Here is a 19,736-nt window from a genome sequence, read left to right as displayed (position 1 = left end):
CGTTACATGGGAATGATAAACTTCCTACTTCTTTCAGTTACTAATTTCCAGGTGGTTTGTCACTCACGAGTAAAAACTATCCTAGCTGACAAATAGGATTTTTACTTTGTGACAGGTATAGAATGGAGCCTTTCAGAAAAAAATCTTGAATTTAAAATTCTGTGGCTTAAGAAAACTTCATGGGGACTTCCCTGGTGGTCCAGGGGCTAAGACTACGTGCTCCCAATGCAGGGGGCCAGGGTTCAATCCCTGGTCAGGGAACTAGATCCCACGTGCCACAACTAAGAGTTTGCATGTGGCAACTAAAGATCCCGCCTGCCGCAACAAAGAACCAGAACCTCTCATTTGTAATACTGGCCTATGAAATAAAACTGCAGGCATACTTTAGAGATATTGTGTGTTCAGTTCCAGTGCAAAGAAGTGGTTACTGTAATAAACTGGGTCACAGTACATATTGAAGTTATATTTACACTATACTGTAGACTATAACGGGAACTCTGCTCAATACTCTGTAATAACCTAAATAGGAAAATAATTTGAAAAAGAATAGATATATGTGTAATGGAATCACTCTGCTGTACACTTGAACTAACACATGTTAATCAACTATACTCCAATATAAAAGAAAAATTAAAAAAAAATACTTTGGGGCTTCCCTGGTGGTCCAGTGGTTAAGGCTCTGTGCTCCCAATGCAGGGGGCCAGGGTTCGATCCCTGGTCAGGGAACTAGATCCCACATGCACGCCACAACTAAGGACCCTGACTGCCACAACTAAGACCCGGTGCAACCAAATAAATAAATGTAATTAATTAATTTTGAAAACTTTATCGCTGCTCTTGCCAAGGGGGTGGCTGAGTGGATAAAGAGACACAGATCTTTGTGAAGACCCTGACTGCATCTTAGCTGACTAGCAGCATCTGTGTTTTATGGACAAAGAGCTGGCGGAGGGTCGTACTGTCTCAGATCAAGATACCCAGAGTCCACCCTGCACTTGGTGCTTTGCCTGAAGGGTGGCTCCATGGAGCCTTCCCTCAGCAGCTCGCCCAGAAATACAACTGGGACGAGAGGACCTGCCCCACGTGCTATTCTTCCCTGCACCCCTGCCCTGTCATTGCCACATGAAGAACTTTGGCCACACCAACCACCTGGGCCCCAAGAAAAACATCAAATAAGGCCCATTCACAGCCTACTATTTGCTAGCAGGACGGCCTCCTGTCAAGCAGAAATTTCCCTTTTTGGTGACTGAAGCAGCAAACAAACAAAACAACTTACTGCTGAAAAATGCTGACAGTCATCAGAGCATCCAGTGGGTCACAGCAGTAACATCAAAATCACTGACGAACGATCACCGTAACAAATAAAATAATGTTAAAAGTTCGAAACATCGTGAAAATCATCAAAACTTGACACAGAGACACCAAGTGACCAAAGGCTCTTGGAAAAAGAGCACAAAGATTGGTTCAGGCACGGTTGCTACAAGCCTTCAATTTCCAAAATGCAGCATCTGTGAAGCCAATAAAGTAAAGTGCAATAAAAAGAGGTATGCTTGGGACTTCCGTGACGGTCCAGTGTTAAGACTCTGAGCTTCCACTGCAGGGCGTGAGGGTTTGATCCCTGGTTGGGGAACTAAGATCCTACGTGCCACACAGCGCAACCAAAAAAAAAAAAGAAAAGAAAAGAAAGAAAGAAAGAAAGAACACAGGTATGCTTGTATAAAAATAAGTTACCATAACAACAATTATATATGATGATAACCCATTTAAAAATGGCAAGAGATACTCATAAAATTAACTATGGATACTCAGTGAAGAATCAAAAACAATTTGCCTTAAGAGATTATTTTTGCAGTCAGACAACATGGCTTCACATCCTGACAACATGGTTTCACATCCTGACTCAGGCACTTGCTGAGGTGGAGCTGAATGAGTCTTTAAATCAGTATTTGTCCTATGTTCCTTCATTTCTGAAATGAGAATAAACACCAGTATCTTTTTCAGCGATGAAAATTCAATGAGCTATTATGCTTAAAGCATTAATAACAATGATTCTTACTCAAATTCTGGTAAGAAAGATAATAGAGATTGAAATTAAGGGAATTCCCTGGAGGTCCAGTAGTTAGGACACCATGCTTTCACTGCTATGAGGTTGGACCCCTGGTCCTGGAACTAAGATCCCACAACCCAAGTGGCGGAGCCAAAAAAAAAAAAAGTGAAATTAAGATAAATTTTTAAAAATAAATTTATATTAATTTATTTATCTATTTATTTATTTTTGGCTGCATTGGGTCTTCGTTGCTGTGCGTGGGCTTTCTCTAGTTGTGGAGAGCGGGGGCTACTCTTCGTTGCGGTGCGCGGGCTTCTCATTGCAGTGGCTTCTCTTGTTGTGGAGCATGGGCTCTAGGCGTGCGGGCTTCAGTAGTTGTGGAGCATGGGCTTAGTTGCTCCGCGGCATGTGGGATCTTAGTTCTTGGACCGGGGCTCAAACCGGTGTCCCCTGCATTGGCAGGCGGATTCTTAACCACTGTGCCACAAAGGAAGTCCCAAGATCACTCATCAAAGAAAAATATATTATTTTTGGTTGAGAACAAATTCTAACTGGAGAATATAGGGTGTCAGTTGTCAAGTCGGAAGTAGCACAAATCTTACTTTCTCTGCAACATACTTCGGCTCTGAATGTCACTACATCACTGGAAAATGGCAGGATAGCTTCCAGGCATTTGGCAATGGAGACTCTCTCCTTGTCACAAACTATACTTGGAATCTTGGGGTCTTTCTTTTTTAAATAAATAAACTTATTTATTTTTGGCTGTGGTGGGTTTTCATTGCTGTGCACAGGCTTTCTCTAGTTGCAGCAAGCGGGGGCTGCTCTTCATTGTGGTGTGCAGACTTCAGTAGTTGTGGCTTGTGGACTCCAAAGCACAGACTCAGCAGTTGTGGTGCCCAGGCTTAGCTGCTCCACGGCACATGGGATCTTCCCAGACCAGGGCTCCAACCCGTGTCCCCTGCATTGGCAGGCGGATTCTTAATCACTGTGCCACCAGGGAAGTCCTTGGGGTCTTTCTCATTCATTCTTAAAATTTCATTCAGTTCATTGCATGCTGGTTCAACTCCACACACTTGATTTTGAAGCACTTGACCATAGCCAACTCCCAAATTAAAAGACTTCAGTTCACCATTTGCCATTCCAGTACTTTCACTGAAGTGAACCCCTAAAGGAACACTCTTTCATCATGTTTATAGTGCACCTAACTTTATACATGTGGATTGTCACATCACAAAATTCCCCAAACAACCCACTGATTTATCTCTTGTTGTAAAATGAGGAAGTGTGAAATGTAAAGTGTGGGGAAAAAATAATGCTAAGGAAAAATTGTATTAAAATATTTTATTATAGTAGAAAAATCAACCATGTAACTTATAGCTTAATACCATATTTAGAAATCGAAATTTTACTACTCTTGGGACTTCCCTGGTCCAGGAAGATCCCACATGCCGTGGAGCAACTAAGCCCCTGAGCCACAACTACTGAACCCACGTGAAGCAACTACTGAAGCCCATGCGCCTAGAGCCCGTGCTCCACGAGAGAAGCCACCGCAATGAGAAGTCCGCGCACTGCAACAAAGAGTAACCCCCGCTTGCCGCAACTAGAGAAAGCCCACGCACAGCAACGAAGATCCAACACAGCCAAAAAAAAAAAAGCCCAAGGGCTTCCTCCTTCGATACCAATTGGGAATTCAGAGCATAAATAGGTACCCACCTATAAGCACCACTCAGGAATCACCTTAAGACACCAAGCCAGTCAGCATTATCTGTTTCCTCAAATCATTTTTTGAACACCTTGGAATTCTCCCATCTCCCTGGGAAGCTGACAAACATTCTCCTAACATTTCAATGTTAAAATCAGTCTCAATGACCAAACCAATCTTTGGGTGAAGTTCCATCCTAATCCGGTGAATGACCATAACTGCAGTTTAGCAACAACAACAAAAAGTGCTCTGGAGGTGAATATATGAAATTTCTACTTTATCTATCAAACAGAATATTCCTATCGTATACTGTTCGTTTTTTAAAGTCTTGAATATCGATATTTTCAAATTATTGCACTGAGTGTTCCAAGGACAAAACTGAAATTGCACGATTTTGAAATTTTCTAATATTTTTCGTATGCTTACTATATTCCTATTTTCCCCTCATGTAAATCAGGGTGGGTGCATGCTGTGACATTTACTTAAGGAAAAGGACATTAAGAAATACATTCATACACTGCATATTCAGGAATGGGGAGCAGGTTGTAGGGAGTGCCAAAAAAAAAGAAAAATTCCAAAGGTGGAGTCACTTACCCCTGAGAGGACAAACCCAGACTTAATTGCAGCTTCATCCCTCCCAGAAAAGTGACCTTAAACCAATCACTCTAGAATTTCCTAAACAACACTAGTGAGGTAATAGACAGGAAAAGATTTTGCCCTCCTTTCCCCCAAAAAGGTAACCTTGCCTGACACTATCTTTTATTTATTTATTTATTTGGCTGCGCCCGGTCTTAGTTGCGGCACAATGGAGCCTTTGTTGTGGCATGCGGGATCTTTCAGTTACAGCACGCGGGATCTAGTTCCCTGACCAGGGATCGAACCAGGGGCCCCTGCATTGGGAGCTCGGAGTCTTAACAACTGGACCACCAGGGAAGTCCAGAAACTATCTTTTCTTTAACTAATAACTTTCTTATCCTGCCCAGTATCTGCCTATTAAAGCTTTCCATTTTGTACAGCTCCATGGAGCACCTCTTTTTTTACTAGGTGGAATGCTGCCGAATTCATGAATCATTCAATAACACCAACTTGATTTTTATATTTACTCTGTCCAATTTTTGCACAATAATAGAAGTCAGAGTCTGAAATACACTGCTATGATTTTTTTTTTTTTCCGGTACGCGGGACTCTCACTGTTGTGGCCTCTGCCGTTGCGGAGCACAGGCTCCGGACGCGCAGGCTCAGTGGCCATGGTTCACGGGCCTAGCCTTTCCGCGGCATGTGGGATCTTCCCGGACCGGGGCACGAACCCATGTCCCCTGCATCGGCAGGCGGACTCTCAATCACTGCACCACCAGGGAAGCCCCTGCTATGATATTTTCATTATACCATCTGAATATTCTGGAACAGAGAGTGGAGAGGAATTAACTCAAGTACAAATTATGAGAATTTAATCCCCAAATTATATGTTGTTTGATTCCATATTGGAAAGAAATTATTGCAGATTCTTTCAATCCTGAGAGCCTAATGGTGCACTGTTAGCTTCTCTTGTAAAGTACTGAGATGGGGAAAAAATGTGCTGGTGGAAGCAACAGGATTCATCCAGGGTTGACAAAAGTGATTAAATTTATTAATTAAAACATGAGACCCTACAATACATTCTAAATAAAACACTAGCAAAATGTAATTGAAGCAGTTAAATGTGAATCATACACCTAACATTCTGGTTCTTTTGAATAAATTTCCCTCTCACGATAACTGCTCTCTGTTCAACTTCCAAAAATAAGACTAATTTCTCATTAAACATAGATATATACAACAGTTATGGCCATCCAGTGGAGAAAGTGGCCAAGTTTTCCCCTGCATTATTTCCACCAATCAGTCACTAGTTACCTGTCACTTTCCTCCCATGAAAAGCCTAGTTCATTAATGTCCTTCCTGCCCTGTTCAAGGTCAGTTGGTAGACAATTCTGTCCCATAACCCACTGTGGAGTATCTATGGAAGGGCTCCCCGAACATAAGCATGATGGGTCATGTCCTAGTTTTACATTATTTTCTGCCTCTCCCTAACGATAATTTACACAATGTTCAATTTAATAATTCAGTGTCCTTATTTTTCCAGGCAACATGGAGGTGAAGGAACTACACCTAATGAAGTTGGCCCTTTCATCTTATTGACTCCTTCCCAGAGACCATCATCAAAGGCCCACACTGAAGGCGTAAGATCAACAGATCTCAAACTTCACGTTGAAAGGCATAAATTGTAATGAAGCGCTTTCAAAAAATTGAGTATTTATACACTGGAGATAATGGGCCATTTCCACATATATCCTTCTTACCCTCATATATGCATCATGTCATAAGTTTTAACACACTGTGACTTGTAATGATTCTGCAGTATATAATATCTCAGATTAATCTGGAGAACTACAGGCTGACTTAATCCTAGTATGCATTCTTTGATGTGTGGTCTATTGTAAGAATTGCTCAAAAAATTCCCCAAATTTATTACATTTGTAAGGGCTCTCCCAACTATGACTTTCATGATGCTCCCTGAGGATGCACTGTTTCTGAAAAGTGTTTCTATGTTCAGAATATCTGTATATTTTCTGAGCTGTATGAATTATTTCATCACACCAAAGGTGTGATTACTTGATGAAAACCTTTACGCATTCATTACATTGGAAAGCTTCTATGTTCCACAGTCTGGATCATCACTTACAAGCATTAGTAAACATATTCTTTTGTGTGGTTTCCCTCAAAGATAAGTCTTCTGAAGTCTGGTGCACTGTGAGGCCTGGATAAAGCTTCTGCCCTACATTTCCATGGCTTCTCTTCAATATGGACTCTGCTGTTGCTTAATACTTGAACTCAAGGCAAATGTTTTGCCACACCCATTGCATTTGGGAGCTAACACTTCAGTATGTTCCCCAACTTGTGACCTTTGGGTAAAATCCTTACCACACACAGTACATCTGTGTTGTTTCTCTCCGGGATAAAGATTCTGATATCTAGTGACGAAGGACCAAAAATTTGAAACTTTGCCATATTCATTGCATTTTTAAGCATGACATATCTGGTGACTCTGAGTTTAAGGCACGACCTAAAAGCTTTGCAAAATTCATGACTTTCGTAATGTTTTGTCCAGTGCTTAACACCAAACTACTGGTGAGATGGGAGCCATGAGTATAGGCTTTGCACATTCATGGAATTTGTGAGGATTCTTTCTAGAATGAGTTCATTTTCTAAAGGCCTGACTATACTATATACATTTACCTGGCTTCTAGCCAGTAAGAATTTTCTCATGAACATTAAAATGTGAACCTATGCTAAAAGCATTGCCACACTGATTATATTTTCAAGGTCTTTCACCAGTATGGACCATCTGATAAGTTAGGCTTGAAAGCACACTGAAGGATTTGTCACACTCATTACATTTACAAGGTTTCTCTCCTGTATGAATAATTGGGTAGGTCATAAGGTATAAATTTTGACTAACCACATTGAGACAGTCATTACATTTGTAAGGTTTCTTTCCATCATGAATTGTCTGACGGTAAGTGAGGCTGAACGCACAAACGCTTTGCCAGACTCGTGATACTTGTACGGTTCCTCTCCACTGTGAATTCTCTGAAGAACTGTAAGGTGTGAATTTTCAAGTTTGAATTTTGAAGTCCTTTCAACATATATCATATTTATATAGTTTCTCTCATGTATGGATTTTCTGATGTGTAGTGAGGGTTGAGACCTGAGTAAAGGTTTTTGCACACGCAATATATGTGAAAGGTTTCTTTATAAAATGTTCTCTCCAGTGATTTGTAAGGTGTGAATTTTGACTGAAGGCTTTGCCACAATCACTACATTTGAAAGGATTCTCTCCAGTATGCACCCTCCAATGAATTCGAAGATGTGGTTTTAGACGAAAGACCTTGCCACGCTCATTACATTTATAAGGTTTCTCCCCAGTATGAACCCTCCACTGAATTGCAAGGTTTGAATTACAACTGAAAACTTTGCTACACATACCACATTTATATAATTTCTTTCCTGTACGAATTTTCTGACGTCTAATGAGGTTTGAGCTGTGATTAAAGGTTTTTCCACACTCATTTGTATACGGTTTCTCTTCGGTGTGAATTCTCTGAAGATTTTCAAGGACTGGTTCGACTGAAGACTTCGCCACATACATCACATTTATATAGTTTCTCTCCTGAATGGATTATTTGATGTTGAGTGAGCTATAAGCCATGACTAAAGGTCCTGCCACATTCATTACATTTGTAACATTTTTCTACAACATGACTTTCCTGATGACCCACAAGGTGTGAATTTCGACCAAAGATTTTACCACATATATCCCATTTATATAATTTCGCTCCTGTGTGGATTCTCTGATATCTAGAGAGGTTTGAGCTGTTAAGGAAGGTTTCGTTACACTCGTTACATTTGTCTGGTCTTCTGTCAGTGTTGGGGGAATGCATAAAATCATTCTCATTTGTATTAGAAATACTGGTTTGAGGAGTAAGAGGAATTACGTGAAGCGGTGAAACTGAGGCACTACTGTTGATTTTCTTGTCAGCTAAATTTAAATTTAAATTCATAAATTTCCCCTTCACTTCTCATTATATGGAGTTCATCCTGAAAGCTTAATCCAAGCCTATTTCCAATGGGCTTGATTCCTGCATCCCGTCTACAATGGCAATGTCTTCCATCAGTGAGATTTTTGTTATGGGTTATAGGCATTACTTTATGATTTCTTTCATCATCTCTCTGCTGAGACTCAAAGTCATACATATTTTCCTGGATTTCCCTGAGGTAAAAATGTTCGATTTCATGACTTTCAGATCTTCCCAACATCACTGTTTGGAATACTTCTCCTGTTATCACTGTTCGTTTTTGGTTGTAACTGCTGGATCACACGTATAAGAGAGATATCTACAAGATATAAAGAAACATAGTTATCCTATTCATTACAACCTATAAATAAATGTTTCATATTGAATATATATTACACCAAAAGTAATACTTATACCAAACAGAGTTATGAAACTACCCAACAATGATCTTAAAATTTTTAGAAACACTAAAGGAATAGAATTCTTTACTAAAGAAAGAGTAATAACATATAATTCAAGTTCATTTTAAGGTAGCCTTGTTTCACAAATCCTATGTTAAAAACACACAGATTGGACATCAGCTATCAAAGAGAGGGTATTTTTCCACCATGACCCCAAAGCACATACCAATTAACATTAAACATACTGCTGTCTCATAACTGAGGAGAAAAAAATATATTACAGATATATTCTGCATACTTACTACACATACATAAATGCTATAAAAAGATGTAATGCTAAATAATCCAAACAAGCTAATAAATAATCTAATTAATTGGCTGTTTAGAATTGAAAAATTAATACATAATAGAGAAAATGAAGAATTTGATACAACTTTTAAGAAAACAAAATATTTTTCTAAATATCTGCTTTAAAACTATGTACCAGGCTTCTCTGGTGGCACAGTAGTTAAGAATCTGTCTGCCAATACAGGGAACACAGGTTCCAGCCCTGGTCCGGAAGATCCCACATGCCGCGGAGCAACTAAGCCTGTGCGCCACAACTACTGAGCCCATGCACTAGAGCCCATGCTCCACAAGAGAAGCCACTGCAATGAGAAGCCCACGCACTGCAATGAAAGAGTAGCCGCTGCTTGCCGCACCTAGAGAAAGTCTGTGCACAGCAACAAAGACCCAACGCAGCCAAAAATAAATAAATTAAAAAATTAAAAAAAAAAAAGTGATTGTAGGGAGAAGGTAGGATTGCATCTATTACACTATTTCCTATGTAATGTGTCCAACTGCATATTCCATAAGTTCCATTGTCATGCTTATATTCAAGGAACACATACATAGAAGATTACATACATAGGAGATTGTGCAAGAATTTTGCTAGCAGAAACCAGAAGGAAAAACCAGGAAAAGGCAACTCAAAAGGAGATTCATGCATTTCTTCTGTACACACACATGCAGATACAAAGAAATCCAATCAATGGTACAATGGAGTAGGAAGGAGATCATGATTTTGAAACCGAGTCCCCCTACATTTCAGTTCCCCTGCCGAGTTTGACTAACCTCTTTATAGAATATTTTATTCCCTTTCTTGTCCCACATCTGCTCCCCTTAAGACTGAGGGTATCAAAAGGGTGGGGGGATTGCAACTGAGGAAGACCCTGTGGGGCCCTGCCAGCCTTTCCGTGTCCTCGTTTCTTGTTCATAGAAAAAGCCTTAGTCTCCTAGACTTTACTGGAGATCCAAAGAGCAGATTCAAGCCGTTACTATTAGGAGAGTGAGGGAACGCAGAAAAAAAGGAAAAGCAAGTCCAGCATAATCTTTAAGGTAGCTTAAACCGATACCTTGCTTTATGACCCCTAACTGCGGCTTCAACCAGTTGTAAACAACATTGTCACAGTGCTCTGGAGACAGGATTTTGTGATAGTCCTCAAAACCAGAACAAAAAACTGGAAAGACATATAGGTGAGGTATTTGTGATACTTTCTATCTTGTATCCTACAACCTGCTGACCACCCTACAGAGTAGGTTCAAGTGGTGACTCTGAATGCAGTAGGATGATATTGCAACACATGAGGGGAAGTGTTCTCCATCAGTAATTTTCTGTTACCCAGTAAACCCATTCCACAGGGAGTCCACCAAAAGCTGTCCACAAACTACAGGTGGATTATCACAGCAAAGAAACTGGAAAAATCTTCAGTCCTTAGGACTACGTAATTCAAAAGCACATTTAAGAGGCAAATCGTACAAACTTATGAAAATAAGAAATCAGGAAGAGTACACATTCCCAGACTAGGCAGAGTAGTACAAGAGCCAAAACATTACAAGATACGGGGGTCAGATGCTCGAGGACCTTGAGATGGAACCATGGGCTCGACCCACAGATGCCAAGCTAAGAGCCTGAAAGATTCATATATGCTCCCCATGTAGGACTGGGGATCAAAAAGAGGATCTCTCGGGACTTCCCTGGTGGCGCAGTGGTTGAGAGTCCGCCTGCCAATGCAGGGGACACGAGTTCGAGCCCTGGTCCAGGAAGATCCCACGTGCCGCGGAGCAACTAAGACCGTGTGCCACAACTACTGAGCCTGCGCTCTAGAGCCCGTGAGCCACAACTACTGAGCCCGTGTGCCACAACTACTGAAGCCCGTGCGCCTAGAGCCCGTGCTCCGCAACAAGAGAAGCCACCGCAATGAGAAGCCCGCGCACCGCAACAAAGAGTAGGCCCCGCTCGCTGCAACTAGAGAAAGCCTGCGAGCAGCAACGAAGACCCAACGCAGCCAAAGATAAATAAATAAGTAAATTTAAAAAAAAAGAGAGAGAGAATCTCTCTGTCCGCTGACCTTAGTTTTCCTAACTAACAATGCAGAAGAACCACTCCATCTCCCTGTCACACAAAACCTTGAAGTGCATGGCAAAATCAGAACACAAGAAATGGCTGAGGGATCTAAATAAGCAGGCAGGGCCTGAGACAGCTCCATGCAGGTTCTGAGGTGCCAGATGAGTCAAAGAGCAGCCAGTGTCTCCCATCTTCTGATTACGTCTTCCAAGTACTGCAACTCTGATCAAACTCAGAGGCTAAGGGGTGGGACTCCAGAGGCATCAGCTCTGATCTACAGGGACTAATTGAGCATCCAGTGGAATCAAGACCCAAAGGAGAGACGACGGGGCAAGAGACCCCTTTAAAACAGCCCGCCTCATGCTCCTCAAATTCAAGCAACAACCAGTTCACAGTAGCCAGATGATGAGTGTTGTAGATCTCGATAAAGACCTTGCCTTTGTCTCTCGTGGAGCTGCAGCACCACTGGAGGGTGAAAGAATACATTTTACATGTGGAAGGACAAGAGGGATAAGTTACGGAGAAGAAAAATTTCCTCCGAGAGTTTTCAATTAATAAACTTCGGTTTTCCCAAAGAACTCTCTACCCTGAGAAGAGGTTCCCAAACACTATTCATGTTGTGGCTTCCTCTCTGCCCTGAGATCCCACCTGTGTTCACACTTTTGATACATTCTCACCCATTTGTTTTTTTGCTATTTTCACACCACTCACCAGAGTCCTGGGCTCTTTCTCTTGCTCTAAAATGGAGATAATGTTCAGATCAGAAATAGAAATTCCTGCTTATCAGAACAAAGAAATGTATAGTGGGACTTCCCTGGTGGTCCAGTGGTAAAGAATCTGCCTTCCAATGCAGGGGATATGGGTTTGATCCCTGGTCAGAGAACTAAGATCCCACACGCCACGGGGAAACTAAGCCCGCACGCCACAACTACTGAGCAAGTGTGTCTCAAGTACAGCCCGTGTGCTGCAAACTACAGAGCCCATGCGCTCTGGAAACCGTGCACCACAACCAGAGAGAAGCCCGCTCGCCACAATGAAGAGCCTGTGCTCCGCGATGAAAATCCTGCATGCGGCAACTGAGACCCCAAGCAGCCAAAAATAAAAAATTAATTACTTAATTAGAAAAAAAAAAAAAAGGAAATGTAAAGTGCTGTGGTTTTTCCAAAATCACAGTGCTTTGTTCAGCTGAGTAGTGAAGAAAAGACAGGTGTTTCTGGAAAAATATTTCAAACATTCACCCACTGCCGGCCTCCTTCTAAATGCATAGGGAACAGTGTAATACATATACCTAACACTCTTCCAAGAAATACTGAGTCAAAAGCAAAGGGTACAAAACAGGAAATCAGACATTTTTTAGAAGTCTGCCATTGTGAAATTGAGACACAGACGTAGAGAACAAACATAGGGACACCAAGAGGGGAAAGCAGCGGTCTGGTGGGGGTGGGGGTGTGACGAATTGGGTGATTGGGATTGACATGTATACACTGATGTGTATAAAATGGATGACTAATATAAGAACCTGCTGTATAAAAAAATAAATAAAATTAAATTAAAAAACTAAAAAAAAGAAAAACAACATGGCAGAGATGTCAAAGATAAAATGGGTCTTGAGCAAGTTTAAGAGATGTATTTATTAATGACTCCTAAGAAGGGCCTAAAGTCAGTGCTTAATAATTCTATTTTATGTCTACCTTTTAATGTGATTTTTTTTTAAAAAGTCCGCCATTGAGCTTTTTTTTTTCAATTTATTTTATTTTTATTTATTTATTATTTTTTGGCTATGTTGGGTCTTCGTTGCTGTGTGCAGGCTTTCTCTAGTTGCGGCGAGTAGGGTCTACTCTTCGTTGCGGTGCACGGGTTTCTCATTGCGGTGGCTTCTCTTGTTGCGGAGCACGGGCTCTGGAGTGTGTGGGCTTCAGTAGTTGCAGCGCATGGGCTCAGGAGTTGTGGCTCGTGGGCTCTAGGGCGCAGGCTCAGTAGTTGTGGTGTACAGGATTAGCTGCTCTGCAGCATGTGGGATCTTCCCGGACCAAGACTCGAACCTGTGTCCCCTGCATTGGCAGGCGGATTCTTAACCACTGCACTACGAGGGAAGCCCTGCCACTGAGCTTTATATATAGTTAAGCTCTAGAACAACCTCTGATGTAACACAAAAGGCACAGATCATCTGAAGAAAGGGTCAGTTTAAACTCATGATGCTGCATGTCTGAGTCTCCAAGGGGCCCCCCAAGAGGCACACAGGGGAAAATGCATAACACAAAAGGGCAGATCCCAACATCTAGAGAGAAGTTATCCTCACCCATGGAGATCGGGTTCCTTTACGTTTCCAACATCATGTCACTGTACAAGGCCCTCTGTGCAGGGTCCAGGCATTCCCACTCATCCTAAGAGAAATCAATGGCCACATCTTCAAAAGTCAGCTGTTCCTGAAACAAAAACATTTCTGGGGTGGGGGGGAATGTTGGATAAATTAGGAGTTTGGGATTAACATACACACACTACGATAAATAAAACAGATAAACAGGAAGGATCTACTGAATCACACAGGGAGCTATACTCAATATCTTGAAATAACCTATAATGGAAAAGAATCTGAAAAAAGAATATATATATAGCTGAATCACTTTGCTGTACACTTGAAACTAAGACAACATTGTAAATTAACTATACCTCAATTAAAAAAAATTTTAACCAAGTGGCCATGAGGATAGTTTTTATCTGGGCCCGTGACCCATGGCCACTGGGCCTGCGTGTCCAGAGCCTCTGCTCTGCAGCGGGAGGGGCCGCGACGGTGAGAGGCCCACGTACCGCAAAAAAAAGTTCAAAGGACTTCCCTGGTAGCACAGTGGTTAAGAATCCACCTGCTGATGCAGGCAGCGTGGGTTCAATTCATGGTCCAGGAAGATCCCACATGCTGCGGAGCAACTAAGCCCGTGCACCACAACTACTGAGCCTGCACTCTAGAGCCTGCATGCCACAACTACCGAGCCCGCGAGCCACAACTACTGAAGCCCGGGCGCCTAGAGCCCATGCTGTGCAACAAGAGAAGCCACCGCAATGAGAAGCCCGTGCACTGCAATGAATAGTAGCCCCCACTCGCCGCAACTAGAGGAAGGCCACACGGAGCAACGAAGACACAACACAACCAAAAATAAATTAATTAAAAAAAAAAATGAAGAAGTTCAAGGTGAACAACATGGAACAGCATGAAGGGTCACTATATATGTGGACCCACACAAACACACACATACACAGAAAATGTTAGTGATCTTCCTACTATTTAAACCATTAACATGATAGTGTAGGAAAAATTCAAGGCCAGGGAATATACTGAAGATATAATTTCAACTACAAAAGATATATACTTTTGAAATCATGAGAAGTGATTGCAACTGATGTCAAAAAAAAATTTTTTAAGGATTAAAAGGGAGTACCATGAACAATAATACCTACACATTACATAATCTATAAGATACAGGTAATTTCGTAGAAACATAAACCTACTAAGTTGGAAACATTAAGAAATAAAAAATCTGAACAGAATTATAACTAGAGAGATTCAAGTAGTAATGAGAAACCTCAAAGAAAAACTCAGGAAGAGATGTCTTTACCTGCATAATTCTACCAAACATTTACAGAAGAATGACCACTAATCCTGCTAAAAATCTTACAAAGAGTTGAAGAGAAAACACTGCCAAACTCATTCTATGCGGCCAACATGACTGTGATACCAAACCCAGAGCACCACATAAGAAGAAAGGAAAACTAGGGCTTCCCTGGTGGCGCAGTGGTTAAGAATCCACCTGCCAATGCAGGGGATACGGGTTCAGCCCTGGTCCGGGAAGATCCCACATGCCGCGTAGCGACTAAACCAGTGCGCCACAATTACTGAGCCTGTGCTCTAGAGCCCGCGAGCCACAACTACTGAGCCTGTGTGCTACAACTAATGAAACCCACACACCTAGAGCCTGTGCTCCACAACAAGAGAAGCCACTGCAATGAGAAGCCCGTGCACCGCAACCAAGAGTAGCCCCTGCTCACCACAACTAGAGAAAGCCCGCACACAGCAACGAAGACCCAACACAGCCAAAAATAAAGAAAGAAAAATAAAGAAATCTATGTAAAAAAAAATAAAGACAACGGGACACTCTCTCCAAAAAGAACTGCCACACACAGACAAACACCCAATTTGACCAATCATTTCATGGGTAACTGTTGCTCACACTCAGAATTTTTGGTCTATTCTCTCATCTCCATTTTACAAGTGGGCTCCCCAAGGGCCAGAGGGGAGATATCTCTGAGAAGGTCTGAATTCAGTGAAGAGAGCCATGTGGAACTGAATTCTGAAAAGCTTCCTGAAGGACCAGTGGGCAAAGTTTGTCCTTACTGTCCATCCCACTTAAAACACAGGGACGGGGACTTCCCTGGTGGTCCAGTGGTTGAGAGTCTACCTTCCAATGCAGGGGATGTGTGGGTTTCATCCCTCATCGGGAAACTAGGATCCCACATGCCGCGGGGCAATTAAGCCTGCGCACCTCAACTACTGAGCCTGCACGTTCTGGAGCCCGTGCTCCACAACGAACAGCCCCGCGTGCCGCAACTAAGACCCAACGCAGCCAAATAAGTAAATAAATATTTTAAAAAACAAAAAATAAAAAACACAGGGACGATCTTGCATGTTCCTGAGCAAAGGAAACTTCTCTTGCAAGGTCTGATCACACTGACACCAAGCAATTAATTATTGTTTCTCAGAAACTCAAAGAAAAATATTTTTAAAACACAGCATTGCAAAACCATTGCCGCTGGTGTGGAAAACACTGAAAGGGGTCAGCTTAGAAATAAGCTGTGAGCAAACTTCTTCATCATAAATAGAGGGGCTTTGTTGGAAGGTTTCACATCAATCCAGCCCATCCTTCCTCACTTGCACAGAACAGTCAAGAGGGCCCTGAGGGAAACATCTTTATAACAGCTCACAATTTTAACAGAGCACACAAAAAGGAAGAAAACGGCATATGAGACTAACTGGTTACACTAGCTTTTGGCTGTTAATATAAACCATCATTGATATCTTTACCAAGTACACATCAAAATAGCCTAAAATTATTTATTAGTTACCAAGGAACTTTTCCCATATAGGAGATAAACAAGAGAAAGCAGGCAGGCCTCAAAGGAACCTGAAACATACTTTTTTTTTTTTTAAAACACATTTTTTAAAGAAATAATTTGTGAATTTTTTTCACCTAAAAATTCTGCTGTTAAAGTTTTTAAAAATTGAGACTAAAATGTTTAGAAAAGAATGATATGAGTTAATTATAGACCACCAAAAATTACTCCAGAAATAAATACTTATTTACAGGAAAGGAGAAACTGAATGAACTAAGATTTACTCCAACCTACAAAAAAAAATTATATATACAGAATCAAGAAAGAAAAAGTAAATGCATTCACACAAAAAATACTTTAAATGTTCCTTTAAAAAGGCACCATGTAGTGACAGAGTCAGTCATTTTTTGCCCCAGGTGTCCTCTCCCCTGACCCCTACTCCATGCCAGGAAAAGGGAAGGGCGTGACCCACAACTAAGTGAATCAAGTCACTGTCCCCCTGGCTGAATAGGGATTGCAAATGGAAGTTATCTTCTCATATAAATAATTACAAAATGCATAAGCCTGTAGACAGCAGCTTTGCAATTCTCATCCTCATTTGTATAATTTAAACAAATTTTAAATGTACTATATTCTAAAACCACAAATCATATATCACGACTTAATCATCCACATCCAAACAGCTCACCATCCAACTGCATCCAGCTCCCACCACCTACCTGCACTACTATGTGTCACCATCTCATTCCGTTTATCTGTCTCCCTAGTTTTCTCCGTCTACGTCTTTTTGCTCCCCTCCGCTCTCCTGCTGTTCCTGCCCTCTTCTCTATTTCCTCCCTCACACCTGGCCTGCCCCACTCTGCAACCTGTTGCCCCTTGTTCCTCTTTCTCCGCCACCTCCGCTCCCTGTCTACCCTCTGGGTTACACCTCTTCCGGTCCCCTTCCATTCCGTTCCTCCCCACTCGCCGGCACTTCAGTTGGCGACGCTTCCTTCCTGCTCTGTCCTCCTCTGCTCTTCGTGTCCCCCTTTGTCCTCTTTCTCTCCCAGCACCTGTTGCTCTGAAAGCCTTCGTTCCACCTTTTATCCTCTCCCGGACTCACTGTGTGCAGGGCCTCACCACTGCTGCCCTCGCTCCTAGCAGGCCTCTCGCCATGCTGCCCACCCGGAGATCCGGCTTTTTAAATTTACTTCTCTATTTTATTGGCCCGCTAGTTTCAAGGCTAAATCTATTTCATTTCACTATCTCTTTGCAAGTCCCTCAGCCACCGTCTAAGTTCCCATTGGTTCTCCCTCATTCTTTTCTGCTTCTCAGTTTTTCTATCCCTCTCTCGGTCGCTCTGTCTCTGCTTCTCCTGATCCCCCTTCGCCCCCATATTTAGAAAGATGGCGAGTGAATAAGATGCCCGCCTACCGCAAGAGACCATTTTCCACCGAGTTGAACTTGGCACGGAAGAACCACGGGTGTCCACAAGGCTGGCGCAGGTCACGTCCCCCTACGCGGGGTGAGGGGAAGGGCTGACCAAGAAAGAAGCCTGTGGAGCAGAAGGACCGGCCTGAGGAGACGCAAGGACAGAGGCGCTGGGAGGGAGGGAGGGGGTCTCCGGAGAGGGGCGGGCTCTGCAGAATCCCAGGACCGGGGAGGGGACGCGGCCTGTCCAGGAGCGGGGCGGCCGGTGCTGCCCTACAGGGGCCGAGAGGGCGAGGCTGGGGGTGGGGTGAAGGGCGAATCCACCTCGCGGTCAAGGACTTTACAAGGGGAGGCCGAGACAGTTAACAGGTTTTAAGCAGCGAAGTGTTGCGAAAGGCGGTGTCCACGTGGACCGAAGGTAGAAAATACAGGGCAAGCACCATCCTCAGAGAAATTTACAGCCCGAAGAGAAAAGATCCCCGAAAAGATTCAGACCGGCTAGATCTGAATTTACCTGGGGTAAATTCAGGGGCGGGTGTGGGGATTTTAGGCCCGTAGTCATTCACAAGACCCTGAAGAGGGAGTAAGAAAGGCCCCGGCACGCGGATTTTCACTAGAAAGGAGAAATTCACCCTGTGTCTTATGACCCCGTCTCCGCCGTATCCGCTTCCAGGTCCTCTGGAAATTGCGCGCGCGATTAGAAGCAGGGCCTCCGGGGGTCGTGGCCTGGGCGGAGAGCTTCCAGCGAGGAGCCGGAGGAGGAGGGAGCCCAGGTCTGAGAAGGGAGAGCGAGAAGCCCTGGCAGGGGGCGGGCACCGAAGGTGCTTCCCAGTAACTTAACGTGCTTAGTTTAAGTGACTGTAACAGTTTTAAGGTAAAAAGCTTACAGTTGCGTGGGCCAGTTACGTCGGAAACTAAGATGTTTCCTGTTAACATGAAAATGGTTTAAGTAAGGGAATATCCTGTTGGTCCAGTGGTTAGGAACTTGGTTAGGGAACTAAGATCCTGCAAGCTGCACAGCTGAACCAAAACCAAAAAACAAAACAAAAACAACAGGAAAACGCCACACACACACAAAACAAAAACCCGTCAGTGTCTTTTTGTCAAGAGTTTGCTTTCAAGTCCTGCTAGTGAGACTGAAGCAAGTTGTGACATGTGAACTTAGTTGCGGCACGCATGTGGGATCCAGTTCCCTGATCAGAGATTGAACCCGGGCCCCCTGCATTGGGAGCACGGAGTTTTATCCACTGCGCCACCAGGGAAGCCCCCTGTATATTGTTTATTCTTAATAGGAAACTGAAGAACATTGACCTCTTCAAACTGTTTCACTAAGCGTTCCAAGCACAAAAATGTTCTACTTTTAATGACCTCTGAAAATCTTTTATATTCTAATATTTTTGGTTTACTTCCTATATTCCTATTTTCACTTCATGTAAATCAAGGTTTATGCCATGGCTTTTATTCTAGCGCACACAAAAATCCACATAAAATATATTCATATACTGCATATTCGTGAAAGTATGTCAGGTTTTAGGTGGTGTGAAAAAGAAATAACAAGGCCAAGGCAGAGTCCCTTCACCCCAGGACAGCAAACCAAGTCTTAATTGTAGTTTCATCCCTCCCTAGAATGTGGCCTGAAACCAGTAACTGCAATTTCCAGATCAACACTAGTGAGGTTATCTACAGAATAAGACCTCAGCTGCACGACTACCCAAAATAGGAGACCTAGCCTCAAACAATCCTTTTTAATTTTTTTTGTGCCAGTAAGTCTGTCTTAACCCACTTTCTCCCTACAAGAGCGTTCATAACTGTACAGCTCCTTGAGCACCACCCTAGATGGCATGCTGCCCTATTCATGAATCATTCAACAAAACCAATTAGATGTTTTTTTAAATTTGTGTCGCGTCTTAGTTGCGGCACACGATCTTCGTTGTGGCATGTGGGATCCTTCATTGCGGCGCGTGTGCTCTACAGCCTGGGGGCTCAGTAGTTGTGACACCTGCGCTCTCTAGCTGTGGCACACAGGCTTAGTTGCCCTGCGGCATCTGGGATCTTGGTTCCCCGACCAGGGATTGAA

General features: G+C 42.8%; 1 long non-coding RNA gene across 2 annotated transcripts; it reads right to left on the bottom strand.

Annotated features, from left to right (window-relative positions):
• Positions 1–5,351: 5,351 nt before the first annotated feature.
• On the bottom strand, positions 5,352–18,302 carry LOC137214923 (uncharacterized). Of its 2 annotated transcripts, XR_010939079.1 has the most exons (4): positions 18,174–18,296; positions 16,969–17,783; positions 13,446–13,589; positions 5,352–8,678 (listed from the first exon to the last, which is right to left on the bottom strand). It is a non-coding gene; the product is annotated as an uncharacterized lncRNA (long non-coding RNA). The 2 variants fall into 2 exon arrangements; XR_010939080.1 differs by lacking the exon at positions 16,969–17,783 and having other exon boundaries at positions 18,174–18,302.
• Between the last annotated feature and the right edge of the window lie 1,434 nt (positions 18,303–19,736).

This window comes from Pseudorca crassidens, chromosome 20 (assembly GCF_039906515.1).
Source record: "Pseudorca crassidens isolate mPseCra1 chromosome 20, mPseCra1.hap1, whole genome shotgun sequence".
In the NCBI taxonomy this organism is placed as follows: domain Eukaryota; kingdom Metazoa; phylum Chordata; class Mammalia; order Artiodactyla; family Delphinidae; genus Pseudorca; species Pseudorca crassidens.
This window is presented reverse-complemented; position numbering and strand designations above follow the sequence as displayed.